General features: G+C 42.9%; 2 long non-coding RNA genes and 1 pseudogene across 2 annotated transcripts; 2 read left to right on the forward strand and 1 right to left on the reverse strand.

Moving 5' to 3' along the window:
* Positions 1 to 37: 37 nt before the first annotated feature.
* On the forward strand, positions 38 to 2120 carry LOC139827523 (uncharacterized). Its single transcript, XR_011738171.1, has 3 exons — positions 38 to 116; positions 668 to 821; positions 2063 to 2120. It is a non-coding gene; the product is annotated as an uncharacterized lncRNA (long non-coding RNA).
* On the reverse strand, positions 1017 to 18274 carry LOC139827522 (uncharacterized). The gene is made up of 3 exons (XR_011738170.1): positions 18131 to 18274; positions 3535 to 3723; positions 1017 to 1616 (listed from the first exon to the last, which is right to left on the reverse strand). It is a non-coding gene; the product is annotated as an uncharacterized lncRNA (long non-coding RNA).
* LOC136099963 (photoreceptor cilium actin regulator-like) lies at positions 9058 to 18066 on the forward strand (annotated as a pseudogene).
* Positions 18275 to 19008: the final 734 nt, after the last annotated feature.

Here is a 19008-nt window from a genome sequence, read left to right on the forward strand (position 1 = left end):
TGCCAGGACCGCCCGCCTCGCCCCGCCCCGCCCCGCCGCGGGGACTGTCCCCGTGGTGCCGGCGGGCAGCGCGGGCCGGGTCCGGCGGATGCTCGGCCCGAATCGTGGGTGTTCGGGTAATTCCGGAGCGGCGACAGAACAGCGGGAGGGAAAACTGGAAAAACTAGGATAGGAGTGGTGGCTGGGAGAAGAGGGAGAGCAAAGGGAGACGGCGGCTTCTTAACTGATGGTTTCGGGTGCCCGGTATTCGTGGGTGCTTAACACCGTAACGTGTTCCTGCCCGCACAGCTGCGTGAAAGTGACTGGCCGAAGGTCACACGTAATCGCTGCTAGATTTAAGCACCGAACTCAGAATTTTTCATTTCCCAGTGCATTTCACTAACCAGCTGGAGGAACGAAAGTAGCAGCTTCCAAGAAGGCATTTCAGAGGGTGCTTATCCGTTCCGCTAAACCTAATAAGGATCTAAATCCAAAGATCGGTAATCTCTAAGAAACCCGTGCGGTGGTAAACCCATTTTCTTATGGCTTGAGCCCAGGCTACTTGAGGGGAATTTGACCTGGATAAAAACTCAGACAAGTTTTGCTATGTTTTTATGCTCAATGTGGGTCATAATGAGTAAATACAACTAATTTTTAGAACCAGTTTTTTGTTGCTGTTTTTTTCCAGTGATAATATTAATTGTGGAAGGTAGGCAGGGCAAATAATGGGAAGGACAAGTGGAAATTACCTCAAGTGAAGTACTGGAAAAGTCAAGAGCTGTAAGTGCTCTCAGATCACAGAGACTTGAAAACTGAAGGCAGTGGAACATGGAGCTGTGATGGTAAACATGAGACCAGATGGCTAGAGAAAAGCTGAGAGAATTCTTCCATTTCTTAGAAATGTTTCATACTTAGAAAAGGCAAAGAAAAATTGTAATCCAGGAAAATGCAGGCCCGCAATTTTCACCTCCAGGGTACTTTAGAAAGAGTTTGAAGCACAAAGACATGGATGTCAGCGAGATCAAATGTGAGCTTACTATTGGCAGTTGGTATCTGCTTTTTTCAAGATTCTTGATGTTCTGGGAAAGGGAAATATTTTATGGCTGATGCTGAATAATGGACTGTAGTGAAGTGCCTGAAATGGAAACTATTAGCAATTCTGGAGAATTTCAATTGAATTGCAAGTGCAGAGGGAAACAGTGTTGAGTAAGTTAAATGGAAAGTACTGGACTGGGGGAATTTACCAATGACATCCTGGGATATTATTCTTGGAACTTACCTTTTTCATATTTTCCTTTAGAGATTTTGACAGAAGAAACAGCAAACAGATGAGACAAAAAAAAAATTGCTATTAAAAAGCAATGAACTAAGAAGTTTGATGTATGGGATCTTCTTATGGAAGTGACGGGAGAAGAGGAAGATGCAATTGTAGTCAACAGTTACACAATGCAAATCATTACCAATACGATGCAATGGCATAAAAAGCAAACACTTATCTTAGGATGCATAGCTGGAGGCTCATGGCAGGGAAGTATTCATGCCAGCAGGTTCTGCCATACCCTTGGGAACCTGCATGCAGTTCTGACCACCCTTTTTCAGCAGGAGGCAGCTAATCTAGCACGTCCAGAGATTATTTGCTAGCACAGTCAAGGAAAAGAAAAATCTGGTTTAGGAGGTTACCAGAACATGGCTTGTTTAATGCAGCAGAATGAAAGCTGAGGCAGGGTAGGGTTGCTATTTGCCATAAACTATGGAAAATGCTCTGTGAATTCAAAGGTAATGTTGAATGTGAGGATAAAACAGTGTGTGAATACTTTCATGCTAGAATATGAAAACAAGCACCTAACAAAGCATCTTGGGTTTTAGAACATCCTTCTGTTTGGAGAATTAAAGGCAAAAAACCCAAACATTTTAGCTTATAGAGTGAATCTTGTGACTTAGTTCTGCAACCGCAAAGGGTACTGGACACCATTGCCTCAGAAAATTCCTGCCTGTCCTGACTTCCACCCCTGGGCCCTGCAATGGAAATTTTTAAAAAATATGTTTAAACCTCATTCTGTACCTTTCACAATATCTTTTTCAGCACCTCCTACGTGCCAGGATATGAGTCTAAATACAAGCCTGTTCAGCCTATCCTGTCTGACTCATTCAGTGCTGCCATGGGCAGCAGAGTTGCTGAGCACCTGGAGAGCTCAGAACAATGGATTGCAGCAGCTCTGGCAACTTCAGAGGGAAGACGTGGAAACAATGCTTGTGAACAATAAGCTTATTTTAACTAAAATATTATTTCACTTCTTGGACATTACTAACCAGTTCCTTCATCTTCACAAATGTATGTGTCAGAGCAAAGGGATAATTTAAGTGGCTTTGGAAGACACTGCAGCTTTGAGTAGAGCCACTCCAGAGTGAGGATTAGGGCAGCAGAGAGGTTCTGAAAGGGAGCACACTTATATACTACATTCAATGTGGCTTTGGGACAGCAAGCATGTTCAAAAGACCATGGATACTGCAGGAGCTACCCTCAGAGCTGGACGTGGAACAAGGAAGCTGTGCATCCACCCACAATCAGGATATTTCTCTCCTACAAAAAAGGCCACTGGTTACTGTCAGTTTTTCCAGCCCTGCCCATTATTTCCCAAGGAACATGCCACCCTTCTTCCCTCTGAGCTTTAGCCAGTGCCCTGCTGTGTACATTGCCCTTTCCAGTTTCTGCCAGGTGTGCCAGCTTCTCAGATCACATCAACTGCTTCTGGATCCACAGCAAGAGCCACTCGGTTCCTCTCTCATTAGTGCCCCAGCACTGAAAGAGTAAACACCTGCTCTGCACACATGCATCAGGACTCGCAGCTGCCACGCTGCATCTGCCTGTGGGTTTGACGTGGTTTCACGCAGCAGTCAGTGCACAGCATGGTTGGAGAAAGCTCTGCGGGAGGAGCCAGGAGGAATGCCGTGTTTATCTTTGTTCTCAGGGAAACCCCAAGTGATTTAGGTGAGGGAATCCACTGGGAATTAGAAGAGGCACGGGGCTAAATATCTGTTCCCTTTTCTATAGCATCCTGGGATATTTTTCAGGAATATGAGTCACCTGGACCTCATTTCTAGATCTCAAGTCCACGTACCACCTTCCACTAGAAATGACACTGCCTACCTGTTGAGTTGCCAGTCCCTCACCTTGTAGAAACTCACTTTCCTTGAAATTGCAAGCACAAACCTGCTTCCACTTGTGGGAACTGATCCAACCACTGCCTGGGCTAATGAGACTGTCCCCTTTCAATTTTCTAGATTTGTATAACTCTGGAAATCTGTACTTAAAGCTTTATGCTTTTTCACACAATTCTTACTCCTAACTCTTACCTTTTGGCAGTTGCTGTCTTAACCATTGAAAGCAGCAGTGAATGTATTAGTTACAACAGATAGCAAGCTTTTAAATATCCATGGCATTCTTAGCAAAGAGAAACTATGACCAAGTGACCAGAATACATATTCCAAAAATAATAGACAAATGTAAATAAATCTCACAAAACTATTGCTGACCTCAAGTGGCATTAAACTCACAATTTTTCTCTACTCCTTTGGATCATCTTGGGTGTATCAACAGCTCTGAGCAAGCAAACACCCAGAACTCTTTAATTTTTTATATATATATTTCTTCTTCTGTTAGTTCCTTTGTAAAGTATTTTTGCTGGAGCACAAAACCGGTTTCCCCTGCCTGTTTTCAACAACTTGTTTCTTCTTGTCCTGCTGCTGTTAAAAAAAAAAAAAAAGGTTCTGCTTTTGCAAAACAGGTTTTTGAAAACATTGAGTTCATATTTATTGTGTCATGCAATCAGTCTGAAGCAACCTGCTTAGAAGTTAGACATAAAAGAAGAGAAGGCATAAGTTGAGCCTCAGACAGCCAGTTGTGAAAAGTTTATCCTTGACCCAGAGTCAATATGAATTTTGTCTTTCACTTGCACCATCACCACTAATAAAGGCTCTGTATAGACTCACTGGGTTCATTTAATTATTTGCAACCAGATTTCCTTCAAACCCTGCTACTCCTATTCCTTACCGTTGTCAACAGGTTTCCACAGGGGAAACACTATGAAGCTTTGTAAGTGTTTCTGTCAGTGGTTACAGAAAAGAGAGAATCTACTCTATCTCCCAGGACAGCATCAGCTCTGCAGGAGAAGCTGAAATAAAAAGCAGCAATTTCTTATTTACTTAGTGATATCTAGGCCAACAATATGAACAGCTCCCTTGTTATATTCAATTTGCTGATATAAAAGAAGAAAAAGCAGGTTTCTTTCAGAGCAAAATAGCTCTTTAAAGTTGCTGTTATCACTCAAGCACTTCATAATTCCTCAGCGAGCAGAGTGCACTTTCCTCAGAAATCATCCACCAATACAAACCTTAAATTTTTAAGATCCAGTATGAGCATTTATGCACATTTCTCTTTTAAATCTTGCAACTTCTCTGTTGTGGTTTAGCTCAGCAGGCAGCTAAACTTCTCACACAGCTGTTTGCTCACCCCCGACCTCAGGAGATGGGGAAGAGAATTGGAAAAAAAAATAAAAAGGTATACCTTGTGGGTGAAGACAAAGTTTAATAGGACAGAAAGAGAAAATAATAATAGTAACAACAACAATAATAATAATGATAATTATGATGATGATGATGATAATAATAATAATACTAATAATGATGATGATGATGCAAGTGATTCACAATGCAATTGCTCACCACCCACCAACTGATACTCAGCCAGTTACTGAGCAGCCAGTCTCCTGGCCAGCTTCCCCCAGAATCTATACTGAGCATGACATCACATGGTATGGAATATCCCTCTGGTCAGCCTGGGTCAGCTGTCCTGGCTGTGTCCCCTCCCGGCTCCTTGTGCACCTGGCACTGCCTGAGAAGCTGAAAAGTCCTTGACTACTGAGTGACAACTAAAACATCAGTGTGTTATCAACATTATTCTCATTCTAAATCCAAAACACAGCACTATACCAGCTACTAGGAAGAAAATCAACTCTATCCCAGCTGAAACCAGGGCACTCTCACAAGCAGTCCCTCATTATTATTTACCTTATTTCCATATTTTTTAAACTTATGTTACTGGTTTTACACTGTCATTTCATACAGTTTTAGTCAACTGACTCTTCCTTCATAAGGCTCTAAAATCCATCCCGTGGTTACAGCATTGGCAACACCTCTGAGGGCTGAGTATCACACATCTTCGCCTAGATTCAGGCCTTTTTCTTGCCTTTTCTAAGGCACTTACAGTGCCACTTTCAGACTAGTCTTTGGTTTTTATAATCTATTGTACCAACTATGTCTGATGGGGTTTAAATATTTAAGTTCTTCCCTTCAGGAGCAGTGCATGACCAGGCAGCCCCATCAAAATGACAGTACTGCCAATTTTAACAGTAGGAAGAAAGTATATGAAAGGAAGAGGAAAGGCAATTTATACACAATCCACATGCAAGGAAAAGCCTCCTTTTATCCTTAATTATCTTATATTTGGTGCTTTCATAGGGTCCCTTCCTCAAACACAGTTTTGTGTTCATCTGGTGCACTTGTAAAAATCACTTTAGTTAGCAAGTTTACAGGTAACACCACTTGGGCATCCACTTGAACATGACCAGCTGTTGCCTTTTCAGCCTGTGTTCTGCAAGTGGTAGCATTGTAAACCAAAATACATTACTATAGTAACTGCACTTGGAATGACATCAACATACAGCTATCCTAAATCACAGATTATAGATTCATCTAATCCCCTTACACTCAAAAATATTTCCCTGTCGTTCACTTCATTGATATTCTCTTTTACCACTGTTTTTTACCTAATTTATCCATTTTGTCTTTATTTTTGTTGCATGACCATGAGCCAAAGCATTTTCCTTAGCATTTTCCACGAAGTAGAGGATTTGGTTTTTCTAAAGCACCTCAGACATTCCAAACAATATATAAATACTTAGTAACAGAAGTATTGATGGGGGAAATACAGTTTCATAAGTGGTTGGAAGCAGTTCCTGCGCTGTCACATAAGCTAAAAAATTGGACAGAACATTAAATAATCATGTTGCATATACATGTGAACTGCAATTACAGTTAGGATAAAACAGGTGCCTATTAAAAACATGTTTTCCATGACCATGATTCTCTAGTTAATAGTAAATAAATAATAAACTTACTACTGTTTTAATATTAATATTTAAAATAATAAAAGACTATATAATAAATAAGCATAAACCAGGATTTTGCATTTTTTAACCATGCATGTATTTCCTGGAAGATATTAACACATGGCCTGACAATAACAAAAAAAAAAAAAGTGACATGAATGGATAATCAAAGGAAAAAAGTAAAGAAAAATGACTTCCCAAATACAACAAATAACTCACATGGAGTTAATTGTCAAAATTCCCAGTGCTAACAAAGGAACTCTTGGAGCTGCTTTTCAAAGGAATGTCTGATGATATTTTATAGCCAAAGATGTCTCTTAACTTCCACTGTAACCAAAATAGGTGCACTAAGGCTCGCTGCTTGGTTTACTGTGTTTTCCTTGACTTACGAAGGAGGGCTACAGCATCCTGACTGTGAAGCAGCTGCCTAAATCTGCTCCATTTCTCCACTTTGAACATACTAGATATGTGCTTAAAAGGGAATGGAAAAAGAGCTGGGACCATTGTGTAGAAACCACATCACAGTGAGACCCAGAAGCAGCCAGAGAGTGAGCTACATGACTTGCAAGAAGCAGAGCCAAGAAGTAATTACCTGATACCTTCCAGAAAAGCTTTGAAGGAAATTACTATGCCACCATGTATATTAAGTACAATTTCTGTGTTCCAGAAAATTATTTTAGAGAAAGCACGTCGTTTTAAAAATTTTGCTGGGAATCACTGACATGCCCTGTCCCTGGTAAAACACTGTCCTGGTTTTGTTAAAACCAAGTTTCTCTTTTAGTGAATTTGCCTGTCAGCTAAAGCCTTCATATTAGCTGCATTTTCCTGGAGAACCAGATACATGTTTTGGTAAACATAGCAATGGAATGCAAAGTTATTGATAAGCATGGATGGACATCTCGTGAGAGGGGCAACGAGAAACAGGTGACCAAGAAACTGACCAACTGAGTATAACATCCCATTCACGTGAATACTTCATATAAAAGTGGGAGATCAAGAGGATCTCGTCCCTTTTTCCTTATGGCTGACATTAGGAGAGGACCTTGTGGGCCTTCCCTGCGAACTGAGGCCCAGTGACAGACTGAATCCAGCTCCGGTTGGCTGCAGAGTCCAATCCAGGACTTTGGGTGCTGGCTCTGCAGTTGCTGGGACTTTCAAGATTGGTTTTGTGTATTTTGTATTATTTTCTCTATTCTCATCAGTAGCATTAGTAAAACATTTTTAATTTTTCCAACTCTCTTCTCTCTGTCCTTCTTTCCCTCCTGATTGTCTGTCCCTAGTGGGAAGGGGGGAGAGGGGGGGCTAAAGGGGGAAGAGGAAGGGAGAGGGGGTTAGCAACACATCTACCACGGTTTTATAGTCACCCCACAATCAAAACCCTCAGCAAACACAATAATCTTATTGCCCCCATTGAACATAAAAAGAGATTTCAACAACAAGGCTACAGAGAATAACAACTTTCCATGCAGATATGCAGCTATTGCAGTCCAGCACCAAGGAATGAATCATGTAAGCTGTTCGTTAAAGTCTAAGAATGTTTTATAGCCTTGGTAGCATGCAAAGATTTTTAGGATTCAGACATGTTACCCTCAACCATGCAGTTAGAAATCTAGAGAGAAGCTGCAGGTGTCTACCCAGCATTAGATTTGGCCACTGCTGTCTGTGACCTTGTGACACTGAGAAATGGCCACCTTTGGCAGAAAAGCTGTATCTGGAAATTAGAAGACTAATCCACTTAGGCCAGTCTGAGTAATGAAAAGGGAAACTGGCGTGGGGGGGATTGCTATTTTCACCCTCATCCACATACCACCCTTCATAAATCAATACTTGGAAAAGATAAATATCTTCTGCTTCATTCAATTCCTACTTTGGCTTCTTAAATTTCTCTTTCAGAAAGGATTATTCTGTTCTGATCTCAGAAGTGAACCAAACAACAGTTTTGTGGTTTGGTTGGTTGGTTGGTGTTTTTTTTTCAGAAATGGGTCTGTGTTTTTAATTTTTTAGCTTTTTTCTTATAGTTTTAACCCATAAAGTTTTGCAGTTCAGAGAACTAAGCCCTAAGTGATGAAAAGAAATAAAAGTAAGCAAATCACTTTTGTGACTGCAAAGAAAACATTCAGATTTTATCCCAAGACACTCAGAGGAAGGAAAATATGAATTTGCATTTAATTTTTCTTTCATCTAAAATTTTACAGTTTAGATCCATTAGAGGCAAATACCATCTCGACAACATATGCAAAACTTATTCTATAAATACTGTTATCGTGCAGTTCACCTTTTCAGGTTGTGAAACTATCTAGAAGAGGAAAAAAACCACTTTCCAAGAATTATCAACTGAGGGGAAGAAAAAAAATCAAAATCTTGTTTGGAAGTCTTAGAAGGAAGAGTAAACAGCTTGTCACTGGCAAGCAGGGGAAAAAATTGAAGCCCCTCAAGGCAGAAGTCTAACAGGTGTCTCTAACCCCTTGGATTTCGTGTCTTGTACTCTCCCATAGAAGTATACTTGGTCAAGGTCACCTTTCTCTTAGTTCAGGAGTATCATTTATGCACCTGTTCAAATAGTTTCCCTTCAAAAAGGCCTCTAAACTACAGTATCTTCCTTTGAATCTCTGCATTCAGCGTGTGTTATGCTTTTGCAACAAGGGAAATAAAGGAGGGACAGTTACCAAGTCCCTTTGCCTCCCAATATAGTGCAGAAAAAAACCTGCCTTAATAAATACAACACGGGTGCTGACTGGCTGGTGCCTGCTTACCCTAATGAGCTTAAACTCTTATTTGTAGTGGACATCTGTCAAGACAGAAGTGAGGCACACATGTCCTCTTAATCCATTAGCTCTAAATCCAGCAGAGCTTTCACACTTCTTTTTTTGAATTGAAGAAGAAAACCTGAGTGGGAACATAAAATGAGGCAGTGCACAACTCAAGAGAAGATCCTGGGCAGTGAGCACCTGAGATTTTGAGGCAAACAGCAATGAAAACCAACAACAAAACTGGAATTGTGATGGAAAAGCTGTGAGAAGAATGCCAGTCTGCAGTTCAGGATGAAACAGTAAGTTTGAATTTTTGTTGTATTTTTCCTATTTCATTTGGATTTTTAATCAAAGATAAAGCCAAAGACAGAGAAAGGATGGGCTGCACACCCTCTCACAATGAGATTGAGAATACAATTGCAAGAAGTGGTCTTAAGGCTTTCAATAAACCCAAAAGTGTTTTGCGTATTGATCCGGGAGATAAAGGAATCCCACTGCTTGTTAAAGGTTCATCTTGCTACAATATTGATGAATTCCACCAGTATGGGATCCAGGGGAAAGAATACCTGAGAGAAAAGGAGGATGAATTATCGGACCAGGACAACAAAGATGATTTGCAGTTATCTTCCAAGGCCCATTCAGATCCTCAAGTTTCCAGGGAAGACAAGGAAATTGAGAGGACAGCCACAGATGCTGAAGTTGTTATGTCCAAACTGATTGAGTCTCAAAAAAGTATCACTGAGGCCATACAGATCAGAAAGCAAAGCTCCTGTGAATCAGAAGCGTCACCTTTCATTTGGGATGACAAGGATGAAAGCAATGCAAAGCAAATTCCCAAGAAAGGAAAGAAGCAAAAAATCACAAGCTGGCAAAACAAGGTCGATCTAGCAAAAGTAAAGAAAAGTCCATTTCGTCACCGTGCGAGACAGAGAAAAAAGTAGATTTCCCAGAACTGCTTGTTAAGGCTCATCAGAGTGCATATGCCTACTTAAATCCCAACCTCTCGAAATATGAAACTATACTTCATATGGCCAACCAGGCTACCCAAACTCAACTCTTCCTACAGCAGCTGGTAAGCTTTCTTGTGCTTCGTTTTGATGAAATCAACCAGCTCTTGGAAGAAATTGCCAGTGATGGTGAAAGTCTCCTCAAAGACATAGGTGGGAATCTGGCATGGCCAGCAGAAAAAGGTGATTTGAAGGAGCACCCTGATCTTCTGCAACAACTACTGCAGTACACAGTCAATAAAATGCAGTTAGTGAGTGGGACACTGGCCTCTCTCACGTCTGACGCCCTGCAGGAAACATGCAGCTACCTGCAGTCTGCTGCAAGCAACCTGGAAGGAAAACTGAAAGCAAAGCAAAGCTTTGATGAGCGCCTGCTGAGGATGGTGAGGCTGCTTGAAGCCTCAGCAGTGAGATCCTCTCAGTCCCAGGGTGATGACAGGACTCTCTGCTCTGAGGACAGTGGCATTTGCGTGGACAACGAATCCCTCAAAGACTTCAGTGCTCTCAGCCAGCATGGAGGACAAGCAAGCTGTGATTCCTATGCACAGGGACATCCATCCCAAAAGTATGCCAGAACAGTGCGTGATGGGACAATGTCGCCAGGCACAGCCACATCCCATGACTGTGCACTTGAAAGGCATTTTAAAGATATATTTTACTCATCTGTGCGGAGTAAAGAAGCAACTTCTTGTCAGGGTAGAGTACCAGAAGGCATTTCTACCACGCCCCAATATGCAAACTTGAGAAAAAGTCATTCCTATAACTCCTTCCAGTCTGACTCTATTCAGGAAGATGAACATTTCAAAATATGTGAATCAACAGATTTTCCTTATGATGATGATGAAGATGATGAGGGAAGCACCCTGGGCGAGGATGATGACAACACAAGTTTATCAGATATGGGGAAGGATGCCCTGCCGAGGAGGCCCCTGTCTTCACCTGCAGTCACTGATAACACGCAAAGACAGTCCATCAAGAGGACAGAGAATGCAGAGAGAGAGGAAATTATTCTGAAGATGAAATATGCCATCAGTGAAAGAATCAAGTTTGTCCCAGCTAAATCCAGACATAAAGAATGGACAGAGGATGAGAGTGGAAGAGCGGTTTTAACAACAAGGCCCAGTACAGCAATGGGCAGACAGAAAACCTTCAGGAAACAACGACGGTCCAGGTCAGAGGAGTCCCTCAGAAGCCAGGCAGAGGACCTGACCCTCCTAGAGCTGCAGAGAACTCAGAAAGAGCTCAGCAAAAGGCTTGAAATGTTTTATGAGAAGAAGGATACACATAGCAACCCAGAGCCTTGGAAATCAAGAGCAGCACCCTATTTACAGGATGAACAAGTTACAGCCAGGTCCTCTAGCAAATTGAAGGCCTGCCTCAGAAAATTTGGACTTCCAGTTATTCCACCCACCATTCCTTTCCAGAGAGGCCTGGCACCTTTAAATCCTAAGCATCGTATTTCACCAGTAGAAGACACGGACCCTTCAGACGCCAATGGAGTTTCTTCTAGCTTTCCAAATGCCTTTCCTCCTGCACTAACTGCAGAATTAAGCAAGAAGGACACAAAGGAAGAAGCTGACGAAGACCTTGAGAACCTGCCACCACCACCACCTGAAATGTTAATGGACACGTGTTTCGATTTATCTGAGCCTGAAGAAACTGCAAAAATAGAAGGAAACTCTTCAGAAGATGCCAAAAAGCCTGCCAAAACAGAATTTCATGCTGCTAAGAGAGCACAAGTTTCCCCAAAAATGAAAGCCTCTGTCCAGTCCATTGACTTACTGCCAAGTGAAAACATCAGTGGCCCCAGTGCGATCACTAATAAAGGTCTAAGGAATACAGGAGCAGGGGACGAGAAACTGCAGAGGTACTCTCTGGAGCTGAACCCTACCAGTGTGCACATACCTAGCCAGGAGGAGATACTGGAAACCCAGAGGAAAGAGGCTGCAGATTTGTACAAGCAAACCCATAAAATCATTCCTCTTCAAAATCCCAGTGGGGTTTCAAAACCACACATCAACAGCTCAGAGAGCAAAGAGCCCAATTCACCTGCGACTTTGGTGCAGTACCAGAAGCAAGGTTCTCCTGATTTGCTCAGGAGAAATGAAAAAGGCTCAGCATTTGCCAGGAGGGTCTCCCCAACGAGAACTCCTCCTCCTCCTTCTCCACCAATGGAGAAACGGCTTTTTAGCCCCCCAACACACCACAGACGCTCTCTGCAGGCTTGTAGCAACCCGCAACCAAGCTCACCCACCACGCAAAGGAAACCGAGTCCCCCCGCAAGTCCCAGGGTGCCCAGCCCACCCTCACAGAAGAAGCTGCCTTCTCCACCACCCCAGCGAAAACCGCTCAGCCCTCCCACGGGACACAAGCAAAGCTCGCCAACACCATACCGGATGCTGGGCTCCCCAGCCTACCGCCGAGATGCAAGTCCCCCACCGTTCTCCACCGCTCCTTCCCCACCAACCTCCCCATCCCGCTCCTACAAGGGGCCAAGACCTGGGCTGGATGCTGGAGATGAGCACCAGCTCTCCTCCTCCAAGAGAGGCAGCAATGTTCATTCGATATTTTGCCCAGCCACCTCTTCCTTATTTGAAGCCAGACCTCCACAGGAACCCACCAAACCCTCTGTGGAAGCGACCAGTCAGCCTGAAGCTTCATCACTTTCCCAAAAGACCAGCCTGCTTTTCCGGCAGCCTGGAGACCGGACCAGAAAGCTATCCCTGAGCGCTGCCAATCCTCAGCCGTTTGTGAGGAGAAGTTTCTCTGACCGCCGACCAGGGGTCCTGTTTCGTCTTCCAGCTGCCGTGACATCTGGCAGTGAACCCGCGCTTAACCACGCAAGGTAAGAAACTTCCCACTCTAGGCCAAGGAAGCGGAAGGGTAGCACTGCATTGGCTTTCTGAGCTCCTGATGAGAATTTAATGTCGTTGAGAGATTTCCCAGAAAAGTGCTCTCTTCATGTGCAGAACAGACAGCTGGGCAAAGATACCATGGCAGTTGCACTAGGTGATTGTTGTAGATCACTTCCAACTGAAATATTCTGTTCTATTTTCTCACCCCAGATTTCAGTCTGCCAGTATGAATACAGGGAGGAGTTAAGCTTCCATGGGTTGCTCAAGCCTTACACTTACATATCTGCTGTGACAGGTACCCCAGGGAAAATTCAGTGTTGGTTTCATGGCACAGAACTTCTCTTATTTGCATGGGGGCTAAAGATAGCCACATTCAATTCTTAAAAGCTCTGAAGTAACCATCAGGTTACACACATCTTTAAATAACCATTAGGAGGTAGGCTTGGACCAAGAGGAAGGGTATCATTCCTAACTTCAGCTTCTAAGCCAGTAAACTGTTCACCTGATATCTCTATTAAAATGTTTCAAATCAGCTGGCAAGAATGACAGATAATGTGAGCTTCTGAGCTTCTCATGTAGGCTTTCAGAACTAGGTGCCAATTTCAAGTCTAATGAGTCCACAGCCCAAGCCCAGTTTTCAAAGTGGAGAAACCTCCCATGGCTACTGAAGATTAATTGCTCTGAAAAAGTCAGTTTAAAGAAATTGAAGCATCAACACACCAGTTCCATGTTTGCAAGCATTGGTGGCCATTTTTAAAAAAATCTGGGCTTACCTTTAAATTCTCTCTACCACTTAAAAAAAAAAAAAAACACAAACAAAAACAAACAAACAAAAAAACCCACACAAAACAAAACAAAACAAAAACAAAAACAAAACAACAACTCAGAACCAGCTAGGAAACAGAAATGGTATTTGGGAATACTCAAAGATCAGTGTAACAGCCCGGAAGTAAAAAGGGTTGTTATTCTAGTTTCTTAGCATCTTAGGATGTTTAAGTCCATTAAGCTCTAAGCTACGCAAGAGGATTAAGACCCTTCTCAGGCAGCCTTTCCTCATGTGAGGAATATTGTTACTCTTGCCAGAGAACAGCTGAAATCATGTGAATCATCCCCATGAGCAGAGATTGCAAGACCAACACTAGCAGGAGACAAAACTGCACTTGTAAGTGCACAAGCACTCCGCACATTGTAAATACTGGGACAGTCCTGGATACTGAATGAGTAAAGGGACAGTCATAGGCACTGAAGTAAGGTGTCCAGGAATTCCCTCCCTAGAGACAGAAAAAGGATCAAGTTTCCCACAGGGACAGTAGAGAAAAGTGCTGAACAAAACATGTGAAGAACACGGAGAAATGCAGACCGGTTTGCATTCCCAGTTCTAATATTGCAATATATTCTGACATTTGAAAGTTTCCTAAAAGTCCTATATGTTGTTGCTGTGTTTTCTGTTGTTGTTGTGTACTATGTGAAGTCAGCTTTGCCTACTCCAGTGCCTGCTAGCAGATATAAATGTTTTCAGAAGAGGCTTTATATCAAACCTTGCAAGACAAAAGCCCTGGCAGTTTTATGGATCAATGTGAAAAACAGTCTTTTATAAATTGTTAGCTAATTTATACTTAAATGGGGTGTATTATCTTTCTATTGTAGTCTGTCAGAGCATAGAGAGTAATATAAAAAAAAACCAAAACAAACCACTGTAAATAAAATCTTCCCTTTCATGAAAAAAATTATATATGCTAGTGTTATGATATACAGCATTTTGGAAGAACGACATATATCCTGAGCCAAATTCAACTTACCATTTATACAAATGGACATCAAAAGTAGTCCTGCTGAGTTAGTCCAAATTTATATCAATATAAGCAAAAGGGAAAATTGGCCCATTAATTGCCACATACAGTGATTTAAAATGCAATACACTACCGTGTGTTTTCTTACATTTAAAATAAGCTGCCTGGAGGAAGCTTTTACAGACCTTACATCAAATGGCCTTATTTGAATATCACAGCAAATACACTGATGGGCAGAGAACTGTTTTAGGAACCAGCATAAGGCAGAAGCTCCAAGAGCTCCTCCCATCACTGCTGCTCATCTCCAGTCACTGGGGACCAGCACGGTTGCCACAGCTGTGAGCGCCACATCCCCATGCACAGATGCCGACACCTGCTCTTGCAGCAGATGCCATAAGAGACAAACCACCATACCCTGGTCCGTCTTTCTCCTTCAAGTTCATTAAGCATACAAGGCTTCCTCTGCCTTGCCATTCATTCAGCTGACGGAGGGAAATTTCGAAACGTGTCCCCAAACCAGATGTTGTGCTCCTAAACCTCCTCGTTCTGGCCATGTTTGCATCTGGTCTCAAGTTCACAAGCTATTCCCAACCAGCTGTCAGTCTCCTTTCCTTCATTCCTTCCCTTGCTCTACCTCTCCTCTACAAATATAACAATGCCTATTTTTTTGTCTGTGTGGGGGTTTTGTGTGTTATTAGCAGCTCCAAGCACTAGTCACAGGAGGGAGGAGAGGCAGAGGCAAACATGCAATAGCATCACTCTTTTACAGGTAAAACATTTTGAAAATCAGTGAGTTAGCCAGTTTCTACTATGCTCCCAAACTCAAGGATAGAGTCCTCCAATTTTTCCATGCCCAATTAAAACATCAATTTGCTGAGAAACAGATTGTTTAAGAGAGGAGCTTGTACAAGCAACATGTTTCTCATTAGGCAGCTGAGCATCCTCTCCCACCCACTCCATTTTAGAAGAAACACCAAAAAAGGGGGGTGACTTCCATCTCACTTGCTAACTGGTGTTGCCAGGCATTAAATGTCAGTGCTATACGCAGACTTGCATGTCTCCTGTACACTCGCTGATCCCCTAGAAGGCAAAAAGCATTTCTTTCCCAAGATTGTCTCCTGCCCATCCTGTTCTCTAAGGAGTATCAGGACTTAAGACATCATTAGCCCTAAGGCGGGAGCTAGAGCTTTTGTGTCCAGTCTTAGGGTACTTGATGAGAGTTTCAGGTTTCAGTGCTCAAGTCAGTACAACTGGTTCCCACATGGACAGCCAGTACATGGACAGAATGAGCTGACTTTGCTGGTTTCTAAGCTTGGTCGTTTGACAGCGATCAGCAGCTATTGGCATCTTATCAAGGCATAACATGTACAATCGCTCTGCTCACAGAAATCTTGCTGATCTGTAATAGGATTTCTGTGTGTGCAGTTAAACAAAATAATATTTTATTAAGATTCCTAATCTCCCAAGAGGTAGAACAAAGATAAAAGATTACATGCCTTTAAGATATTGTTCGAGGAGGGCTTGAGGATGGATTGTGTTGACTGAATCAGACCGAAAGCAAGTAGCCCAAGTGAGACCTTCTGCAACTGGGTGATATTTGGGTCTGGATTATTTTCATGACTGGTCACATATCAGAAATCTCTTCCTCAGTTCAAATAATTAAACTCCTAGCAGTCAGAATAGGAACACGACAGCTTGTCTGTAGTTGAAAGCTAATACAGTTTAACAGTTTATATACTTAAAACACAATAATGATTCCCAGATAACTCATGTTGAGCTTAAACCACTTTAATTAGTTACAGCAACACAGGGCACATTTCAGCATGAAGGCCCAAGGCGTGAGACATACATGACTAGCTCCACTGCTATAATAGATCTTGATTCATAAAGTCCCTGTGACCCTAAAGATTGCCAGTGTGACTTCAGGAACATCATTTACACTTTCCGTGTCTCAGTTCTCCTGACTGCAGCATCCCACAGTCATGTTGGCATACTCAGAAATCACTGTAACCTCACTCAACAGATGTGTAACAGAGGTAAGACCTTTCCTCCAGCAGGGTCGGAACAAGACTTTTTGTGCAAGTCTGTGTCCACCTGCAAGTAAACCCAGATTCATACTGATCCCCGGTTCGACATATGAAACGTTTGCTTCCCAGTAGACTTTTGGGAGGGAACAGTACAGTGCATATACACAGGAGACAGGGAATTACATAGTATTGTGCAGCATCTGTGCTTTGAGGGTTAATGTGGTCTAATCAGTGCTGTTTTAAAAAGTCACAATTCATTAGCCTCTTAACTTAAGCATCTTTCCTTCTGCAGCTTGGAGGAGAGCCCTAGGAAAGCAGGCGACTCTTGGAACAGCCCTTGCGTACCCGAAATCAAAGAGTCCAACAGATCCGCGTCCCACCCCGAGCTCTACATCGTGGGCCAGGGGCTGCAGAGGGACTGACAGCAGAAGCACCTGCAAAGAATCAAAGCCAGAGGCCCCAGGGGGCCTTAACCAAACCTCCAAAGCCTGGCTCCATTGTTTTTTTTAGGAAACAATATGACGGCATCACATGGAAAAACCCAGACTGGTCCCAACAATCTAGTGAAATATCAGTAGAGGGGTAGGCAGCTGCTTCTTCTTTGGATTGCATTTCGTGGCGCAACTCGAAGATTTACACTGAGCAAAAGAAATACTTCGCAGTTGGTCAAGTCTGAGGCAATTTGATTTGATAAAGACAGGACCCAGAGAGAAGTCCTTTGTTTCGCTGTTTGGCTAAAGGAGTTCAAAAACTTTCAGAAATTATCAATATTTGACAATTTATTTATTCAGGAGGCACCAAAGTTTCAGTTATGTAAAAAGTGTCTGTTGTGACATTTCCAGGGGGGAGGTAAAATCCTGAACCAATTGATTTTTCTTGCAAAAACATCAATGGCTTCAGCAAAACCACATCTTTACACTGGGTATTTGTCAACATGCAGAAAAAGAATAAGACCAATACAAGTTAAAACAAAATAACCTCTTTTAAAGGAGTAAAATTAGGGACCTTATTCCCTCAAAAAAGGCTTTGATCTTCTAAATCACCCTTGATCATCATATAATCTCATCACCTCTAGTTTCCAGGGTACAAGGCTTAATCCTGATTAGAGTAGTTTTGTAATAGCCCAATCAAACATTATGAATCCTGAGGCACCTAAGGACATGTATTTTTTTCTTTTTTTTAAAGAGAAGAGAATGCTAGCATAGAGAACCCTGCTCTCCCTGAAACAGATTTATATTCTTTCTGATTTATGCCGTTTGAGGGGATTTATTGTCATTTCACTGAAGAGTCTAGACAGATGTTTGTTAATAAAAACACAAGTTCTTTACAGTCGATTAATCCCAGGCTTTTACAGTGGAATACAGTTTCAAAATTTACTGGATCTTGCTCACCTCATTTATCATCACAATTAAGATGCAAATTTGAATTAATGTAATTTTAATTACTTTAATTTGATGTGATTTTATATGCAACTTCAGCACAGAATGAGATCCAGGAAAAAAAAAAAAAGCCATTTGTGGTCCTATTTTGATAGGAATAGTTTAAAGTTTCTTACCTTGCGTGGTTAAGCGCGGGTTCACTGCCAGATGTCACGGCAGCTGGAAGACGAAACAGGACCCCTGGTCGGCGGTCAGAGAAACTTCTCCTCACAAACGGCTGAGGATTGGCAGCGCTCAGGGATAGCTTTCTGGTCCGGTCTCCAGGCTGCTGGAAAAGCAGACTGGTCTTTTGGGAAAGTGGTGAAGCTTCAGGCTGGCTGGTCGCTTCCACAGAAGGTTTGGTGGGTTCCTGTGGAGGTCTGGCTTCAAATAAGGAAGAGGTGGCTGGGCAAAATATCGAATGAACATTGCTGCCTCTCTTGGAGGAGGAGAGCTGGTGCTCATCTCCAGCATCCAGCCCAGGTCTTGGCCCCTTGTAGGAGCGGGATGGGGAGGTTGGTGGGGAAGGAGCGGTGGAGAACGGTGGGGGACTTGCATCTCGGCGGTAGGCTGGGGAGCCCAGCATCCGGTATGGTGTTGGCGAGCTTTGCTTGTGTCCCGTGGGAGGGCTGAGCGGTTTTCGCTGGGGTGGTGGAGAAGGCAGCTTCTTCTGTGAGGGTGGGCTGGGCACCCTGGGACTTGCGGGGGGACTCGGTTTCCTTTGCGTGGTGGGTGAGCTTGGTTGCGGGTTGCTACAAGCCTGCAGAGAGCGTCTGTGGTGTGTTGGGGGGCTAAAAAGCCGTTTCTCCATTGGTGGAGAAGGAGGAGGAGGAGTTCTCGTTGGGGAGACCCTCCTGGCAAATGCGGAGCCTTTTTCATTTCTCCTGAGCAAATCAGGAGAACCTTGCTTCTGGTACTGCACCAAAGTCGCAGGTGAATTGGGCTCTTAAGACCGCGCTGATAAGATAATGGATATTGAAACAGCCGCGGCACTGCTGACGACTATTCTCTCTAA

Source organism: Patagioenas fasciata, chromosome 3 (genome assembly GCF_037038585.1).
Source record: "Patagioenas fasciata isolate bPatFas1 chromosome 3, bPatFas1.hap1, whole genome shotgun sequence".
In the NCBI taxonomy this organism is placed as follows: domain Eukaryota; kingdom Metazoa; phylum Chordata; class Aves; order Columbiformes; family Columbidae; genus Patagioenas; species Patagioenas fasciata.